Raw genomic sequence first — 19635 nt, forward strand, 5'->3', positions numbered from 1 at the left:
GGCCTCGGAGTGTACAAAGAGCAAAAAAGGCCACCGTCACACGGCGAGAGGAAAATTCACTGCTCCGCATCTCCTTTCCCTTTCCTTTTCCTTCCTTTCCAAGTGCTGTTTCCTCCTTCCGACTGCTTCCCGCGGACCGCTGCGACAGCGCGCTCCTCTACCTTCCCAACCATCCCTCTTTTTCCGATTGCGCCGTTCCCTCTTTCCCGACTCTCTCTTCCCTTTCTGCCCTCTCCTCTCCCCTGACGCTGAGCGAAGCGCCGCGCGCTGCGGTGATCCAGTCGGGACCGGAGGCGAGTGCGCTCATAGTCGGTCCGGCGGCGCAACAGTGCGGAGGGGCTTCGATTAACTCCTCTAGAACTTAGCATTTGGATATCGTTCTGTGCTGCCGCTTGTCGCCGGACGTTTTGAAGCTCACATTTTGGATACTTTGGATGTACTCCTTGCTTCCTCCTCGACTTTGTCTACATTCTACTTAGTGTGCGCTGCCTGACCGACTGGATGTTTGTTTGCAGTGAACACTTGTGTCCGCTATCTCCTCGTTAGACGTTCAAGCATCGACCGCACCACTCGCTCTGCGGAGTGTCAGGAGCCAAGCTTTCGTTGCACTTTTGGCAGCGCGGCATTTACATTGTGAGTGGGAAGATTAAGCTCCTCTCTTCCAGTTACGAAACTCAAAGCTCAGCATAGCTTTTCTTTCCCCTCTGCATTCCCGGGAATGAAGAAGAAGCCCCCCTTGACCCATCCTAGATATCCCAGGAAGACCCCTTGAGAAAGACCGGCATTCGAGAAAGACTACGGAACTCTTCTAGCGTTGAAACCTGTTGCGGACGGGAGACGCATTAGTCGCTTCTATCTGTGCTCTTCGGTTTGGATTTAATCTCACGGTACTGTGCCGTAGTGAAACATAGTTCGAGACTGTAAACCATAACCACCTATACGTGGATGCAACCAACCTCGTTACGCGCCCTGAGTGAAAGCGTTACCAGTGAATAATGAACTGTGTTTCGACGTGCGAACTGTCCCGGATTTCGAGGCTTCCTCGGTTTTCTATTGAAGCCAGCTTTCCGGTTGAAAAAGCAGCCCCTGTGTGAACGCTTTGAAGAGTGCTGGTGGTTTTTGCAAGTGTTCTCGGGAGGGTAAGCACAAAATTTTTCTTCTCCGCTATTTCGATACTGTCCGTGCATTTTGGTGTTCAAACAAATGCCAAAATTTGATAGAGCTGATCTGAACTATTTGATGTACTGGTGTGGATAGGAATAAAAATTAAAGACAAATAATTTTATGTGATAAATTATACGACAAACAAGACAGTATCCCGAAAGTTAGAGAGACGTGAAGTTTTTAATTCAAGTAATACGTGACGTGGCTTGGCCAACATTTCTCAAGCTATGTTGGCCGAATGCACAATGGACGGCAATGAAATAAACTTGGTTTCTCCAGGCAAACTTCAGAAGGTCGTCGTGATATTCTTTAGGTAACCATGATGAGGTTCCGCTTGAGTTTGTTGGGCTTGCAGTGAAATGCGAATATGAAGAATGATATTGTTTCCTTGAACCCTCTGCCTAGATTCTAACTTCAGCTTTGTTGAATGTTTTGTCGACAGCTAGAATAAAGACTTAACTTGATGTCAGGATTGTAATTTATGTTCAAATCAAGTTTTAGTCTGTAGATAAGTGCCGAACAGAAACATTGCAAAAAGTATCGTCTATGTTACTCCTTCGTGTAGTCGTACTTTATTAGTGCGCTAGAACTTATAATGACAATTAACCATATTTCAGCGTTGTGTATTTGTTTGTCTGCAGCCGGTATTGTGGCAGGCTGTTCATCTGCCCACCGTGTCAGACGGCAGTTCATTAAATCTTGAGGTCTTCGGGAAGCGCAACGTGCACAGCACCTAACTCAAGTCCCACTGGTATCAGCACCTGCCATAGCACTTGTTTTGCGCCAAGGCTCACATGCCCATCGGGTGGCTTACATGCCAAAGTGTTGCCGGTGGGCAGGTGAGCAGTGGCACAAGGCAGGTGGTATGGCAGGTGTTGACATGTCCTCCTCTCACTTTTCCATGAAAGAGCACACCCACCAACAACCACATTAACCTAGCAGAGCAGCGCAGCACCGACACATCATCCCAGAGCGCACATGCGAATTTGGCCGAGTTACCCAAACCGATTAGCATTTGTTATGCTTGTCCTCAGGTTCTTACGTTCAGGTCCTTGAAAAAAATTACATGAGATTGAAAAAATAACTATTTTTGGTAGCCGATGCCAAGCTGTGATAAAATTTTATGCATGACCATCATTGATTGAAAATTTTATCCCCCACCACATGCTAATCAGTATTTAATATATCCCATGCACATCAGCGTATTTCAACCATTCAGTATGCTTTAAATATTCCCACAAGCAAAGTTATTTTTATGTCTGTCGCTAAAATGAAACAGAACAATTTCTGGATCTATTTATTTTTATCTCCAGATCAGGTAAAAGAAGGCTTAAATCAAAACTTCTTTCAAAGCAGTTACAAATGGTAGTACTTTTTGTGAGCAACTGGTCCGGTACAAATCCCTGCATTGAATGAGTTATGATAACACATTTCGTTTGCTAGATATCTTAATCACAAAATAGGCCTGGGTTCTAGTTTTAACTCGCCGTAAAACAACCAAGAATATTTGCATCTTACACAAACCAAAAAAAAAACATAAATCTTTACATGACATAATACATTAACGAATTGTCAGTTTATTTCATCCACGGATGGGAAAAATACTACCCTGACTTGAAAAGCACTTCCTGCAAAAACACGTTAGTCGTGGTCGACAGAATTGGTAACGTTCGTTCGGCATCTTATGCTCTTTTTTTCCCACAACGAAAATTTCAGGCCGAATTGGAGAGGTTAAATACCAAGCACTAAACTGTACTACTCCCGAGCATTTTGCTCCTTCTAAAAATATTAATACGTGCCTTTTGTTTTTCCTGTCTCTTTACCTTCACACATTTCGCGCACTCGCGTTGCAGGTGGTGCCAATTGAAATAACACAAGCAAGAAGAAAACCTTTCGTGAGCGGTGAACCCCACGCTAAGCCAGCCATGTTTATATTACAGTGTTAAATTCTACTTACTTTCATTAAAAGGTGTATGGTCTCATGAATACTTCCAACATAGCTACAAGGCCGCTTTCAGAATTATGCGTGAGTAGTGAAACGCGCCCATTTTTTAAACTATCAGAGCATTAGTTACATACCCAGAAATTGCGGACAAGCGCGTTTTTTATCGGGAGGTTTCATATGAATGCAATTTTTCGCATTTCGTAAAATTGCACTATGGCAAACAACATAATCTCTGATCCATCCTCTGGGCATTGGTAGTTTTATGATATTTATTGTAAAAAACGCACCCGATTGGCTGAAAAAGCATTAGAGGAAGGTTTTTGCTACATGTCGGAACGCTGGCCTATTCCCATCATTATGTTCATAACAGTATCTTAATATATTCCCCGGTTGCCTCAGAGTTAAAAGTGACGTCCAAGAAAGATATGTCATGGACATAGGCGTTAACTTCAGAAATTTATTTACAAAGCTGCAAGATCACAAGCTGCAAGATTAATCGCGATAGTATTAGAAGCTTTGCTTAGCACTCTGTGTGTAACTTTCAGCAGATCGTCAAGCTTTTGAGCAATACCCGGCTTTTGTGAGAACAAAATTCCGGGTACAGCCTGTCTTCTCAACTCAGCCGTTTCAATGCTTGCTACGAAACTGTAGATTCCACAGCGAACGCCCGTGTCTTTAATCGCAGGATTAATTACGCCACACACTTAAGTACAAAGACGACGCTCACGAGTCAGCTGTTGCATCTAAGAAGTTCAATGGCGCTTTGTGTACCGGGTTGTCATTCACCGAAGCGCACTTCAGGAATTTGAATATTAACGATGATGCGAGAGCACCACGACGCTTTCGAGTAAGCTTCCTAAGAACTCAAAGGAGTATTTGCATATGCAAAGGTTCTGGCTCGGTAATGTCATCACCGTGGCTTCATACTGATGGCACGCCGTCTTGTGAAATGTGCGCAGATATGTCGCAGGATAGGGGCTCATGTATTGATCCCGAAGGCTTTTTCGTATGCGCGTGCATCGCGAAACGATGTAATTAAGGGCACGCCTAGCCTTTGTAGAGATTATTCCATATTTTTAAAAAGCAGAGCGATCTGGGAAACATTTTCGCGAAAAATTGCTCTTAGATTGCAGGTTTGTTGACAACCATGCCAAGGCATTCTCATCAAGATCATCAACTTCCCACTTAAAATATGTTCATTGAAAGCGTGCCGGTGGAAGTTAGTATGTAATAGAAAAGAGACATGTTATTAAAATAAACCAGCCAAATTGACGCACAGAGGAAAAGTGAGAAGAAGATATGAAAGAGGCAGCCTCCTTCCTATCTTGACAGTTCTGTTGTGTGCATCGTTTTAGCTGGCTTAATTTCTTAATACAATGCACGAACTAGCAAAACAACGTGTATTACAAAAAATATACGCTTAAACCACTCTCAAACATCGCTGCTGTAATGCTGATGTGAATAGCGACGTTTAAGGCGCAAAGTTTACATTTTGTCTACAATAAGCTCTCCGTACCACTCGCTCCAAACAATGTGCAACTGCCCGTCGGCGCACCAAATGTAGAAACTGGCCTTAAAAAAAAACAATTATCTGAAAACTGACTCCAGGGTTGCCCTCTGTATATACTTGTTCTTTTCCTCACTCTGTTGTGTCCCTTCTATTACGATGCGTCACAACCCTAATGGCTCCTTAAAATTTACGTTGATCTGGTTAATTCTTGTCACGTACACATGAGAAACTGCACTGTACAACTATTTCGTAGCTTTTAATGAGATCTCCTATAGGACCCATTTTCTTTGCAAAATGTTAAGGCAATATAAATATAAATGAAAGAACATGACAGGCGGTGGTCTCTAGAAGAGAATTTATTTCCTCCGCGCACCCGAAGTTTGGTTCACTACACACGTGGTATAAAGACTAACTTGAAATAATTATATTGCTTTCTTGTTTATGGTCACACACTCAAAAAGTCCCTGCATTTTCATTCACGAGTCTTGGCGGTTGCAGAGCAAAATTCGCATGCACGAATCTTTGAAAACTCTTCTGGCAAATTTGCGTTGGGTTGGTTTGGGTGGCGATTCTTGCGTTCCTAACAATCAGATCAACTACGTGGAAGTCGTTCCCTTACACTTGGGTGGCAAGATACTAACCGTCAGAAACAATATACTAGGCGTCACGTACACTGCTTATTTATCGCTGTCATCCTGAATAGCTTAATATACCTGACGCAACGCGTCAACTCAGATACAAAAGGTGATGTGTGGAGCTTTTCCTCCTCGCCAGATCTCTCCCTGCAGCGCCGCGAGCCATAATCAGCGATGCAACGAACCCTCAGCGGCGTTGCAGAGATTGCACCATGTCGTCGTACCCAGGAATCAGTACAGCTGAGCCTCTCATGCCGAGAGCGGGGCCTCGCGCTCGGTGTCATAAATCAAAGAAGGTTCCTGCGGCAGCTTACGACACGAGGCTCTTCTCGCGTGGAATCTTGGAAGGGAGATAACGCGTATGCGCTCCCGGACTACGCTCTCTTAGCACGCACTGCTGAAGATGCCCTTTATGCCGTTGACTCTATGCTCTCGAGCATCTCCTGCTTTTCTCTCGCCCCTCGCACTCACTCATCGCATATTCCAAGCGCATGACCTCTATACTCACTGCAAGCGCATTCGCTGGAAGTTGGGCCGGCGAACTTGCAAAGTTGAACGCGAGCGGTAACAGTGCCGTTGTGCAGAAGTTATGAATATGCATTTTTCCGACCCGGTGCGGGCTTGTAACAGCGAAGTAGTCGCGAGCTATGGGCGGCACACATTAGCAAAGTGCTTGGCTAGGCGCAAGTTGCGACTTCAGTACGCGAAAAATGTGATATCGTAAGCAAATTGAAACTAACGCACATTTCGCCCGAGGGAGTGCAGAGAAATACGCGCTTGACTAATTGAATTGCCATCGGCCAACTACAATCCTATTACGACGGTTGGAGAGATGCAAAATGAAATGCTCTCGAAATAGGTGGGAGTTAATTATGAACACGAGCTTTTGGGCAAGTTGGGTGCTTCGCTTGGACATAACTGCAGTGGGAGAAAAAAAAAACCACATAGGGAAGAAAACACTCAAGGCACAGACAAACGCTGCTCTTTAATCTATACAGATGGTGCAATCCAGTACTTGGGCCTTTTGATGAGCGTTCCACGAATGTTCTGAGGCAAGTCGGCCTCACCTAACACCGTGAACAGTAGGGTTTTTCCGTCCTTATGTGGTTGCCTTCTTTGGCGCTGCAGTTATGTCCAAGTAATTGATGAAACCTCGCCATCGCATCCTAGACGTCATACGCGGTATTTGACAGTCATCATGCCAGAAAAAAAGAAAGTTACGTCGCTTTATGCGTTTACGCAACCACCATGAACCAGGCAGCTAGGTGGTGCTTGCAAGTTACGACATCTAAGTTACACCGTAGTTTACACAAGCAGGAAACATAAAACATGTGTCCCAGGAAATATAAAACTCGGTAAGTTGCCTAAATTACTAATGTAAGGCACTATATGCGCTGGCTTTCGGTTTGCTTTCGGTTTGGCTAAATCTGCAATATCAATGCCAGCAATTTAATGGATACAAAATGACAAATGGATTAAGACCCCTGTTCGCGGTGACGTATAAGGCACATGCTTTAATAGGCTTTTCCTGTGCTCCTCAGAGCATCATTAGAGCATTGTCAACGTTTTGCCTCTCATTCATCAACCACCTTGTGAGTGATGATAAAAGAAGAGAGTTTTCGAATTGCATTAAATAAAATCGAGTTGTTGTTGTGGTTAAATGTAATTTTGAGAACGCTAAGTTATTTTCGGTAGCATTCCATATGTCTTGCGCCGCCGCATTGGCTCAGTGGTTATGGGGCTTGGCTGCTGACCTGAAAGACGCGGGTACGATCCCGCCCGCGGCGGTCGAATTCTGATGGAGGCGAAATTCTTGAGGCCCGTCTACTGTGAGATGTCAGTGCACGTTAAAGAACCCCAGGTGGTCCAAATTTTTTGAGCCCTTCACGACGGCGTCCCTCATAGCCTGAGTCGCTTTGGGACTTTAAGCCCCTATAAACCATGAATCATAAATAATAAAACAAATGTCTTCTTGGCCCCCTTTGCGCGCAGTTGCATTGTTTTCGCAGTGAGTCGAGAACAATTCAATACGTTTCAATAGTTTTCTCAGTGCTGCAGCAGAAAGTCTGTTTCATATTGGTTTCCAAATCCAATTCTCCGCCATCGTTGCCTTTTTTCGCCGTCAAGTGACAGTTTCTTATTTCAGTGCTGCTTTTTTGGCCACAGGAAAATATTAGTCACGAGAAATTTTGCTAAACATGCAGCTTCATGCCCTAAGGAACAATTTCAAAAACTAATCCTATATTGGAACGCCAATCATTCATATGCGCATATTTCCATGTTTCTCGGAAGAACTAACAAATATCGGTGAGTATCCTCAATCAACGTTTTACTTTTGATAAATCGCTGTCTTCATTTTCACATTTATACCTAGCACTTTTTCAAAGTACACTGTCCATGTAGTCGAAGAAATTATCCTCACATGAGGAAACACGATAAAACCTAAATAACAGAAGTGCTCATAATTGGGAAAGCATACTCTTCAAGCTCAGTTCAGTATAGCAGATTCTCAGAAAATACCCATGATGTCTTTTCATGGTACATCGTTGTGTTTTTTTAACACCCTGGAACTACTGAGATAATAATTGTTGATCATGTGCTTGCTGCTGCAATTATTCGTCTATACTAGTGTACATAATGTAGTGAGAGCCAGATTCGCATTTCTTTAGGCTTCGTTAAGAACCAAAATCTATGTTGAGGTGCTACAAAATCTGGCTCAAAGTGCACAGCAGTAGGCCACGAAATCAGCCGAGGAGTGTCAAGAACAAGTGCGAATAGTTAGAAAGAAAAGGGGTATTCGACGCAGGGTTGTTTATCAGCATCTGAGAAAAACAGCGCTCGCAGACAACGGAAGAGAACAAGGACACAGAACTGCGCTGACTAACAACTTTATTTTGGGAAGGTAGCCGATACGCACCTTTTATACAGAAAGAAACTGGAGGGAGTGATACAGCGCAGATATCAGCAAAGTGCAAACACGGAAAGAACACATCACATACGCCACATATTCATATCGTCACCCACAACCAAAACCGCAGCCCAGACAAGCGAAAAGACTGCTTGATCAACAGTCACTAAAGAAGAGCACGCTTAGAAGAGTGCAGGTTCCGCACTGTACGAGTCCGAAAGAGACTCCATCGGAAAGTCATTCAGACTGACGTCGTCTGCGCGCCTTAGCATCCAGGGTATTATTCCCTCGAAAACCACCTCGACGTCCAGCACCATTAGCGCGACGTTCCAAAGGATAGGAGTGAGTCACCACAACCCACAAGTCTTGGCGCAAGTCCGGGCCGCGACGTCCGAGACGTATAGAGAACACTTCCCCTTAACCTGACAAACCGCAGCCGTAAGGTTTCTTTATTTACTCTTCTTGGTAGAAGCGCCGTTCCCCAGCAGAACCAAAAGAAGCGAATGCAGCGACAGAAGAGAGAACGTCTACAGAAGGTATCTGCCAGGAATGGTGAAAAGCTTGAGTTGTCGGAGTGGGTCTCTTAATGCTGCCGGAGGCGACATCAGCGCGCGGGATTCAGGCGACGTGGCCACATGGCGACGATGGTTCGTTGATGGACCGGAAAGTTACGGCACACAAAACGAACAGAAAGAACCGAACACTTTGGCGCACAGTGTCTGGGCTGCCACTGACGTGAGGCATTCGCTCTGAGGGACCACTGGTGCCGATTCAGGAGGCAAAGATTTGATTCATTTTCTCTTGAACCAGCGCAAAGGTAATGACGTGAACGCGTAAAGAACTCAAAGTAAGAGCAGTCTGGACGTGAACAGTACGCCGTTCATTGTCGCATCGGAGCGCGTTCTTTCTTTGTGCCTTTGTCATTTCGGACACGAGCCATTGTGTATTGCGAACATTAAAAACCGTGACAGTTCCGGCGCCAGCGTCTTTATGTCGACGTGAATGACCGCTTGTGAAAGTGAGTTTGGGTTCAGTTCGCGTGACACAAGAACCAAGATAGAACAACAATGCTCTGGAGCTTGTTTGACCGACCAATAATATCTACGCCGTCAGTCATTGTACCAGCAAGAAAGAGTTAGAAAAAAAGATTCCGGAATTGCAACAAATAGCACATCGTTCAAAAAAGTGATTACAAGGTTGCATTGATTTCATAAAGGCCGCGGACAACCCCGGAAAAGGGGAAGGTGAGAAAAGCGGTCCGCAGCAAAATTTAGTGACTGTCAGCTCCACCAATCTTAAAGAGAGCCAAGAGTGATCATTAACCGCGCAGTGAGAAAGATCCAAACGGTATTTTTGTCCCGCAAAAACGTTGCTTACGATTCTACTATTCCGTTAGTACATCGATCTGGTATCGAACCAAGGGAGCCAACGATGGGTAGTCCAGCTCCTCCTGATATAAGACCATGATTACTGGTTGAAAATAGAGCGGATGTGATTTAGATGGTGGTCAGGAAGAGGAAGCACGTTCCCAACAAGGGATGAACCCGTCAATTGAGCATTTCTTTTCTCTCTTCATCTGGGCAATCTCGTTTACTTTAATCGCAGACCTAGGCTCTTTCACAATTCCACATTGTCCTACACTTTTGCGGGGTTTATTCAAACGGGATAAAAATACGTTTTAGCTGCAAAAAGCCGCTAATGATACACACAAAGTGTCTACCAAAATATCGATTTCTAGACGTGGCCCCGGAGGACTCAATACAATGGCGCGAACGATGAGTCCCCCAAGAAAGAGAAGCCAAAAGTTCCCCGTACCACAGTAGCGAAAGTTCATCTATCCCCATGAGATTTTCACCTCACGTTTCCATATATATATAAAAATAAAACAAACAAACAACTTCGCGCTGATTTCTCTCATTTTTGGCGCAAGGGGTGTTTGTAGCATGGAAACAGGTAAGCGATGTTATAAGCCATTAGGTTTGACAGGCACTGTATACGTAGATTACAATGGGACTAACAAAAAAGAAACAAGAAAAATGTTTCCCAGCCCGGGCACTATATATAGGAAAATTCGCATTGCCTAGTTTTTTCGCGAGAGTAACGTATGGAGGTAGCTGGATGTCTGGAACTATCGTTTTCTGGATGAGGGGGACGTTTCCCCGCAGCCTTAAAATGTTTTGCAGCACGCATCCGCCCTGCACCGTACCCAGCGTCTTTTCACATCACAATTCATGCATATTTTCTCGAGCGAGCGCACATTGTGCATTGCCCGGGGATTCGCCTCCCTTACCGCATTATTCGAAACTGGAGGGTTTCCGTGGTGTTCCATGCAATCTAGGTTTCTGAGTCGCTCGGCCCCAATGTTCTACCGAGAATGTTCCGTTTCATATTCCCCCGCCAGTCCCCAGACAAATCAACATGGTTTCACATAGACTACGAAGGAAACTCGCTTTTTCGCTGTTTCCTCAGAATCTCTTTTTATAGGACGCAAGCCTTGGCGGCAATTTGTATCGCAAAAAGTTATTTTTGGTTTGCAGTTGCTACCTCTTGCTACTTATTTTGGCGTTGTCGCCGCACTCCTGGAAGAGATTCTTTTTCCGCCTTTACATTCAGTACTATAGATAATACACAAAGATTTTTTGAAGCGAATACCCGGATGTAGACAAAAATGTTTCTCTCCCAGTTGAGGCATATTTAAGTTGCGGCATTCTCTCATTTTATTACCAGCTGTCGTTTCCGTTTGTTAACTGTTCGCTGGGTATGTTTTTGTTGAATAAAGAGAGCCGTTGTTTACACTCGCGGTATTCAAGGTTTAAAAATGAGTACCATGATCAAAACGTTTTTGTGTGAATATACGTAGTGCCAGTTTTTAGAGCAGTGACCTTCACAGTAGCAGTTCAGAACTTAGTGGTCGAAGTTAAGGGCCAGTAAACTTTATATATCAGCCATTGTGTTCGAGCGACATATCCAAGATTTTGAGGCCGTCGCGGTGGCTTAGTGGCTATTGTGCTCGGCTGCTGACCGGGAAGACGTGGGTTTGATCCTGGCGGCGGTGGTGGAAGCCCGTGAATACGGAGGCTCGCGTTTTGCGCGATATTAATGCACGTCAAAGGACCTTTGGTTGTTGAAATTATCCGGAGCCCTCCACTACGTCGTCCCTCGTAGCCTTAGTCGCTTTGGGACGTTATGCCCCATAAAACCAAAGCCATGCCAAGTTTTTGTGCGGTTTATTTAAGCAAAGCTTCTACTAAATTGCGTTTGCCCCGAGCGAAGCGACTATGATTTGCGAGCACAGTAAATAACAAGGGTAGCTTAATCAAACGAATCTTTCAAGGATATAATTGCATCAGAATTTTTTTATTTCGTAACGGTTAAAGCGACTAAGCCTACTTCTCTGCACGCGCAATAGGTCATTCGATTAAACGTTTGTTTGTGACCTAGCGCTTCCACGTCTTAGGCAACCACCCTTATTGAGCTCTATTTCCATTTTAGTGCCTCCATTTTTACGTACAGATGAAATCAATCTTGTACTGAAAAGCACCTCGCATGTTCCCGAGTGATAAAACGAGGTTTGTTATGGTTTGGTTTATGTGAAGTTAACGTCTCAAAGCGATTGAGGCTATGAGGAACGCAGTAGTGAAGGGCTCCGGAAATTTTGACCGCACGGGGTTCTTTAACATGCACTGATATCTCACAGTACACGAGCCTCTAGAATTTCGCCTCCATCGAAATTCGACCGCAGCGGTTGGGATAATGAATAATATTAACTGGTTTTTGGGGAAGGAAATGGCGCAGTATCTGTCTCATATATCGTTGGACACCTGAACCGCGCCTTAAGGGAAGGCATAAAGGAGGAAGTGAAAGAAGAAAGAAAGAGGTGCCGTAGTTGAGGGCTCCGGAATGATTTCGACCACCCGGGTATCTTTAACGTGAACTGACATCGCACAGCACACGGGCGCCTTAGCGTTTTGCCTCCATAAAACGCTGCCGCCGCGGTCGGGTTCGAACCCAGGAAAACCGGGATCGAACCCCCGTTTTTCGGGTCAGCTGCCGAGCGCCATAACCACTGAACCACCGCGGCGGCTTAATAAAACAAGGAGAGCTGTTCTGTTAGAAAACTGTTGTAGAAAGGTTTAGAATCCCAGGATGAATCAATTTTAAACATGGAGCGTCGAAACGATAATGTTTTAAGGCGAAAGCTTTACTGGCCACGAGCTTGCGATTTCGCCTTGGCGGTGCTTTGAGGACGCATATGACGTCAGAACGCGCCCCTCGCCGCGGATATTTCTCTCTATCTCTCGCTCCCTAGTGACTGCTGCGCATGCGCCACTAGTAGCACCAAGCCACAGGTGTTCCGCCGCTGCGCAGCACAGCACCTTTCCTCAAAAACCAACTTTCAATTTTCAGTTTTCTCTTTCTTCTTTCCCTCCCTCCTTTATCCCCTCCTTTACGACGCGGTTTGGGTGTCCATCAAGATATGCGAGACGGTTACTGTGCCATTTCCTTTCCTCAAAACCAAACAAACAAGTGAGCCGACGGCGTTCATAGAGTTCATTGGTGCTGACAATTTTGCAAACGCCGTTCATTTTCACGAACGGAAAGACGCACAGCCTGCTCCGTGGGTCAGTGGAGACCTCAATCTCGCTTTCATGTACGTGGCGTTGATGTCCAACTGCAAAAACCTGCTTCGATCGCGTTCCGTACACTGGCTAGGCAGCGCGCCCTCCCTGCCACACTGAGAGGTGGCATGAAGTTAATGGTTGATTGCGAGAGATTGATCACCAAATGAACGCTGAAGTCTAGCTATTGCTGCAGTGCCACATGTCAGCCGCAAAGCTTACAGCGTTAATGCGGTCAGGCTACATCTCTCTCACCACCGCCACATATATGAAAGCAAGAATGAGGCGTCCGAATATCCAGGGAGCCAGTTATGCACCCTTTCTTTCCTCCAAGCCACCGCCGTCTAGCACATTGTCAACGCCAACGCAAATGAACGCCGACATCTTTCGCTTTGTATATCCTGGATTAGCTCAGCTAATCCATATTAACTTTTTCCTCCTCGATTTTGTGCATTACTGAATTTTACGAGAACCACTGAGATATTTCATATCCACTATGAGCAAGAAAAAAAGGCCAAAGTCCACTCGCCCGTCCCGTCTTCCTTTTTGTGCTTTTAATTACCGCTTAAGAATGAATTACCAACATTGATTTGTTTGGTTGGCTTCGGGCGAAAGGAAATAGCGCAGTATCTTTCTCACATATCGACGGACACCTGAACTGCGCCGTATAAGAAAGGTTAAAAGAGGGAGTGAAAGATAAAAGGAAGAAAGATGTGCCGTAGTGGAGGTCTCCGGACTTATTTCGAACAACTGGGGATCTTTAACGTGCACTGAAATCGCACACCACACAGGCAAAAGGAAATGGCGCAGTATCTGTCTCACACCTCACTGTACACCTGAACGGCGCCGTAAAGGAAGAGATAAAAGAGGGAGTTAAAGAAGAAAGGAAGGAAAAGGTGCCGTAGTGGAGGTCTCTGGGATGATTTCGAACACCTGGGGATCTTTAACGCGCACTGACATCGCACAGCACACGGACGCCTTTGCGTTTCGCCTCCATCGAAACGCACCCGACCGCGGCGGCCGCGTTTCCATGGAGGCGAAACGCAAAGGCGTCCGTGTGCTGTGCGATGGCAGTGGATGTTAAAGGCATGCCCAAACATATTCTCTGCAATGTGGATAGTCGAGAAAAACTGTCTGAACTATTTCATTTCATTGTATTTTATTACGCTCTAACGCAGAATCAATACAGTGGGCAGGGGAGTGGAAACGTAATGTATAGCAAGATTGAACGAAGCACAACAATCCTAAACCATAGCAGAAGTCAATACGGAACACCAAATTCAAGCGCAAAATAAACAAATTCATGTAATAGCAGGACGAACCCAATACAAGAATAAACGGCGAAAGTAAACAGACTGGTGGAACACCCACAAGCGGAGCCAAGAGGGTTCATCAAATAACTGCCCATGCTCTATGTAGCCATGTTTGAAAACAGTATTCAGCAATTGTGCGTGTAAATCAAAACTCGGTATCTAGTCCAGAAGGTCATGTAGGAGGCTGAATTCGGAAAAATATGTCGATGCCGACGACAAAGCTTAACACGCGACCAGGCTACCTCTTTGTGAGGGAATAGAGTTTATAACGCTTTTAACCTACCTACTCTCATCCTTCCTCTGATAATTTTTTTCTGGCATCTAATATAATGGTCAGAATGCGAACAAATTTTCTCTGTTCAACGTACAAACAGCCATATTTCAGTCGTCTTCTCAGGCAACATATGATGGCTAGCCGCCATTGGGGTTTACCTACCTCCTTATACTTCCGTATATCGCTCCTTTGCAATTGGCCGCACTCTTTCCAGTCATCATACACCTTTTCAGTTGCCTATCCTCGCTGAATGTGGACTTTTTAAATACTCTAACACATTAACATCCGCTAAAATAACCTTTCCCTATTCGGTCGTACATAGAACATCGTGTCGCCAGCGCCGGTTGTCGGTGGTATTGACGCTTTTCTGTCCTATCGAAGGTGGAAAGCATAGCGAGGCGAAGCACACATAAAGACCGAGTGTAGTATGCCAGGTTTCGAGGGGGCTCAGATGACGTGGACGACGGCCAGATCTGTCGCGAACACCTGTAAGAGAGAGCAGCTTCGGTCGGTTTAATCCGGGCATTATTTGTCACCGTATAACGCTGGCGTGCGGCCCACTCCACGGGCATGCCTGCTCTCGGCTGATGGCAGCCAGCCGTGCACAAAGCAATAACGACACCGCTACGCTCCACCGTCTTGTGTACGGTGCAGCACCGCCGATACTAAAGGAAATAATTTGGCCGCTCGTTGTTGGAGGTTCCCGTAATGGTACAAGTACATGCCTAACTATGGTTGGTAAACGCTAAGCCCCGTTTAGACATTCTCGTCTCATATAATGTTTACTCTACGCGAGAAATCTATGCAATAATACATTCTGGAAGAGCTGTTTCATGAAGAAGGTGTGACACAACGCCAGCTCCGAGGTTTTTTCTGTACTGCACTCTACTACCAAGACACAAAGTGTCTAGCCGCCGCGGCAGGTTAACGTTCTCGCAGCCTGCATTTCGAGCTCTAAATTCGCAGATAAAGGACTACAAGAAGTGTGACGCAGTCGCGACTTACAACAAAAACAATGAAGCGCTCGAGATTGAGCATGTTTGCGCTTTGACGCTTTGTGCCTTAATTTTCGTACGTTTAGCGCTGCCTGGCATTAGCACGTGCGACGCGCTCAAGAGGCGACGCGCACATCATCGAGCTTCGCTAGTGTGCTTTTCCTTTTGTTCATTTCATTTTAGAGACGCGTTTCCGTCGGGTTAGAGCCCAAGACCCAGAACGCGGAGCACAACCCTTGCGGAAAGCAGTGAAATGCAGTGCCTCTTCTTGACGTATCCCAAGGCACATCTGCCGATGGCAGTTCACTGTCCCGCAGAAAAAAACATATTCATGAAAAAAAGGACGAATGAAGCTTGCGCACAGAACTAAAGGTACATTAAAGGATAGTAATACTGCACGGTCTATCTCATTCTTGTTCGGCTGTTTTTTATTTGTCCCTCAATATGCTCAGTCTTGGTCAAACGTCTTCAGCCTACACGATCTATTTTGAGATCTATAGGGGGACATTCATTGCACCACAGGAAACCAAATGGCATTGAAAGCTATGCCCAGTGTTGTCTCGCCTCATATAAATTACACAGGCTGATGTCTTCTGGAATTCCGCTAGACCGCTACCGCTACCGCTTCTGCTAGTCCGCTACCGGACTAGCAGTCCACCTTGTAGCCTGAAGTCTTTGGAGGTGTGGTGTACAGTGGGGGCCATAATAATACGCAGAAGACTTCTGCACTAAAAATCCTATTCTGACTTTTGTAGCAAAACGTTGAATGTTTAACACAGCTGGTAGGCTTGCGTACAAGTCTAAGAAGCCTTCACATTTCCTCCACGCTGCGCGGTAATAAAGTTGAAGTGCAGACGCGTACTCTATGATTTTGACAGAAGATTTATGTTGAAACTGGCCCTCTTCGTTTGCTCGCACTCAGTTCACTTCTACTAACCGCCCTATAAACGACTTAATCATTCATACAATATCTCTTGTTGCGTTCAGTAACACCTTCGAGCTGAGAACAGAAATATAGCAGCGATTCCCCATGGCGTGTACGACAACAAAACTTGCAACTGCGTGACACCAATGCGGAAACCTAACTAAACCTGTAAATTTAACAAATCTCGGAAGGAGAGGAACTGGCACCTTCCTGTATGCCCGTCCGGTTGCCCAGTACTTCAGCAAGCGACATTTCTTTTCGGCTCTTGAGGAGTCCTTCCGTAATCTGTGAAGATTGGAAAACATTCTTGGCCTCCCGGGCATCGGTTCCCAACTCCTTGGGAAACTCACTTCCCGAGGAAGAATGAGAAAAGCTACAGCGAAATTCTTAGGCCCCTCACGAGAGCCATGCGCAGCAGGTTCTCCAAGATAACGAAAACCACAACTGCAGACCCTGGCAGCAGAGGAAAGTGGTTGGCCGGAGCAGGTAGCTGGGACACAGATGGTCAAAAATTGTTTCTAAACGGAAGTCCCCGACTCCCAAGGGTAATCAGTGGGATTAAACATTTCGGTCTTTCCATTAGGTTTCTCTTTCGCTCGTCTTTTTTTGTAACTCTGGGAATAGCTTAACGATAACCTCAGTAACCAGCTTGTTTATGTAGAACGTTCATTTGGGCGAGTTGGTATAGTTGCATCTTTAGTAAAACAGCGCGAACAACGTAGGACAAGATGAAGGAGGACACAGGACGGGCGCCCGTCCTCTGTCCTCCTTCATCTTGTCCTACGTTGTTCGCGCTGTTTTACTAAAGATGCAGCTTGTTTATATAGGGCGTCTGCTTCCTCTTTTGGGGCTAACTGCACAAAAAGGCCTGTCTTGTAAAGACGACATATGCGGTCTTTTGAAATTATAAATTATTTATTGACTCGAGTGCTGGACTGGAAGAGTGCTGGAACGATCTTCTCACGTGGAGAAAAAAAAGGACAAGATGGCCCCCGAAAACTAGGTATAAGAAGTTACTCGGTGTCATGGTAACAAGCTCACAACATTCAAGTTTTTTTCTTATCGAAGGTCAAGAGACCGAATCCAATAATTCGGTCCTCGAAGTAGGTTTAATGAAATTTCGAATGTCACGTCGCTGAATGAATGCCTTCTTTATCCCGTCAAGACCATCTTATGTGGCCTATCTGTTGTCCTCTACCTTGCAACCGGAAGTACCAAAAAAGTTGATCTGAAAAACTTTTTCATCATGCAGTAATGTTTAGCAGACTTTTTTTTTCCTCTGAATTGCTGTTTCGTGTCTAAAGGGTCTCCTTTAAGTTTTTCTTAAATGCAATAACCACTCGACTTTTAAACAACGTAAGTCTTAACAAAGGCACTTGCTGGCAGTATATACGGTCAGTTCAGAAAAAAAAACAGTCGCAATGTCATGTTTCTCACCTCTCTAAAAACACTATTTCTTTCTGTGTGCTGCAAATGAGATATTTTTGTTCGCAGATACATAAGACATGTTCAATGTCTATTTCGTCCTCTAGAACAGATATAAGCATGAAATGCATCTATGAAAAGCTATCCCGCATTCTTGAATGCCTCAGAAATTAGTAGCCGCAGTCTCGGGGTCGGCGTTATCACCCACTTTTCCTGTCTGTTCAAGCGAACAACAGCGTGCTCAATTACCTCAAGTACAGCTTTCTCCGACACGGCCTTTAATTGTGAGGCCATTGTGAAATATTCTAAGACACTGCTATATACATAGTAGTAATGATGTGAAGAGTCTAACATTCCTGTGCGTAGCGAAATCTTGCTTGCAGTTTTTTTTTTGGCCTCGCACCGTATACTCAAGACTGCTGTAAGATACTGTTATGAAGATATACATGTGCTATGAAGATATAGATGTGCTTAGCGAAATCTTGCTTTTAACGTTTGCCCTGCGTTCTCACGGAGGAGGTAATCCCTCCATATCAACCACGGAGTACGTTTTGAAAAATAGAAGAGAGCTACAAGTGTGCCAGCGAGGGATCTGCTTATATAGCTATGGTCATAGTGTAATCCTAAGATATGAAAAGAAAATGAATTTATAGCGAAAAATGCGTTTCTCCCAAATTTCTGAGTATGTCGTCGAGTATGTTCTAATGACGATCCTCGTGACCAGCCTCTGCCACCTACTGAAGGAGTGGAGGTGGCGTTTGTAGAAGTTACAGATCGTGATCGCGGACAATTGCGCGACCGCAACCACATTTATGACCGTTACATCGACGTGGCATCATAGCAGCAGTAGCGGCGATGACGTCTGCATTTCAATGTGCACGAAGTGCAGAAATGCCCGTGTAATGCCTGTGTATTGTTTACCCGCCCCAGTGTCTCAGTGATTAGAGCGCTCGGCAGCTGAGCCGAAGTACCCGGGTTCGAACCCGACCGCGGCAGACGCGATTTGCTGGAGGCGAAACGCAAAAAGGCGCCCGTGTGCTGTGTGATGTCAGTGCACGTTAAAGATCCCTAGGTGGTCTAAATTATTCCGGAGTCCTCCACTACGGCACCTATTTCTCTCTTTCTTCTTTCACTGCTACTTTCCTTCCTTCTCTTAGCGTGCGGTTCGGGTGTCCACGGACATATGTGAGACAATTACCCCACCAGTTCCAATTTGCATTTTTTTCCGTGCACTGTTAGATGTCGGCGCATGGTAATAAACCCCAAGTAGTCCAAATTAGCCCGAATTCCTCGACCGAGGCATGCTCTCTACCTTTTTTCTTGAACTTTCTTTCCCATCCCTGCCCTCACGGCACGTTGGAGGTGTACTGCGACAAGTTAAACAGATACTATGGCTTTGCTTCCTCAACGCCAACTAATAATGATAATTGGGTTTGAGGAAAGGAAATGGCGCAGTATCTGTCTCAAATATCGGCGGACACTTGAACCGCGCCGTAAAGGAAGGGATAAAGGAAGAAAGAGGTGCTGTAGTGGAGGGCCTCGGTACAATTTCGACCACCTGGGGATCTTTAACGTGCACTGACATCGCACAGCACACAGGCGCCTTAGCGTTTTGCTTCCATAAAAACGCAGCCGCCGCGGTCGGGTTCGAGCCCGGGAACTCCGGATCAGTAGCCGAGCACTTAACCACTGAGCCACCGCGGCGGGTAAAACTTATTTTTCTCTTTGCATCAGCGGTGACGAAATAACGAAAAAAAGGTGACGAAGATATTGAAAGCATAGTACGATATGACCATCGCCGAATCGAGTCTAAGTGAGCTGAAAACGGAGCTCATCTTGTGGCGACACTGCCGGTTCAAATCCCGCTGTGTTGAAGAATTTTTGACGTGAAAAAAACCAGCGAGAAAAGACGCAGGACCAGA

General features: G+C 45.4%; 1 protein-coding gene across 2 annotated transcripts in view; it reads left to right on the plus strand.

Moving 5' to 3' along the window:
* Positions 1-279: 279 nt before the first annotated feature.
* Positions 280-19635, plus strand: part of LOC144106611 (glycine receptor subunit alpha-3-like) — a 78417-nt gene continuing 59061 nt past the window's right edge. For both annotated transcript variants that reach the window (XM_077639458.1, XM_077639459.1), the window contains exon 1: positions 280-1139. The gene's annotated coding sequence lies outside the window, so the exon portion shown is untranslated. The remainder of the gene's footprint in view (positions 1140-19635) is intronic.

The sequence above is a fragment of the Amblyomma americanum genome, chromosome 10, assembly GCF_052857255.1.
Source record: "Amblyomma americanum isolate KBUSLIRL-KWMA chromosome 10, ASM5285725v1, whole genome shotgun sequence".
Classification (NCBI taxonomy): Eukaryota; Metazoa; Arthropoda; class Arachnida; order Ixodida; family Ixodidae; genus Amblyomma; species Amblyomma americanum.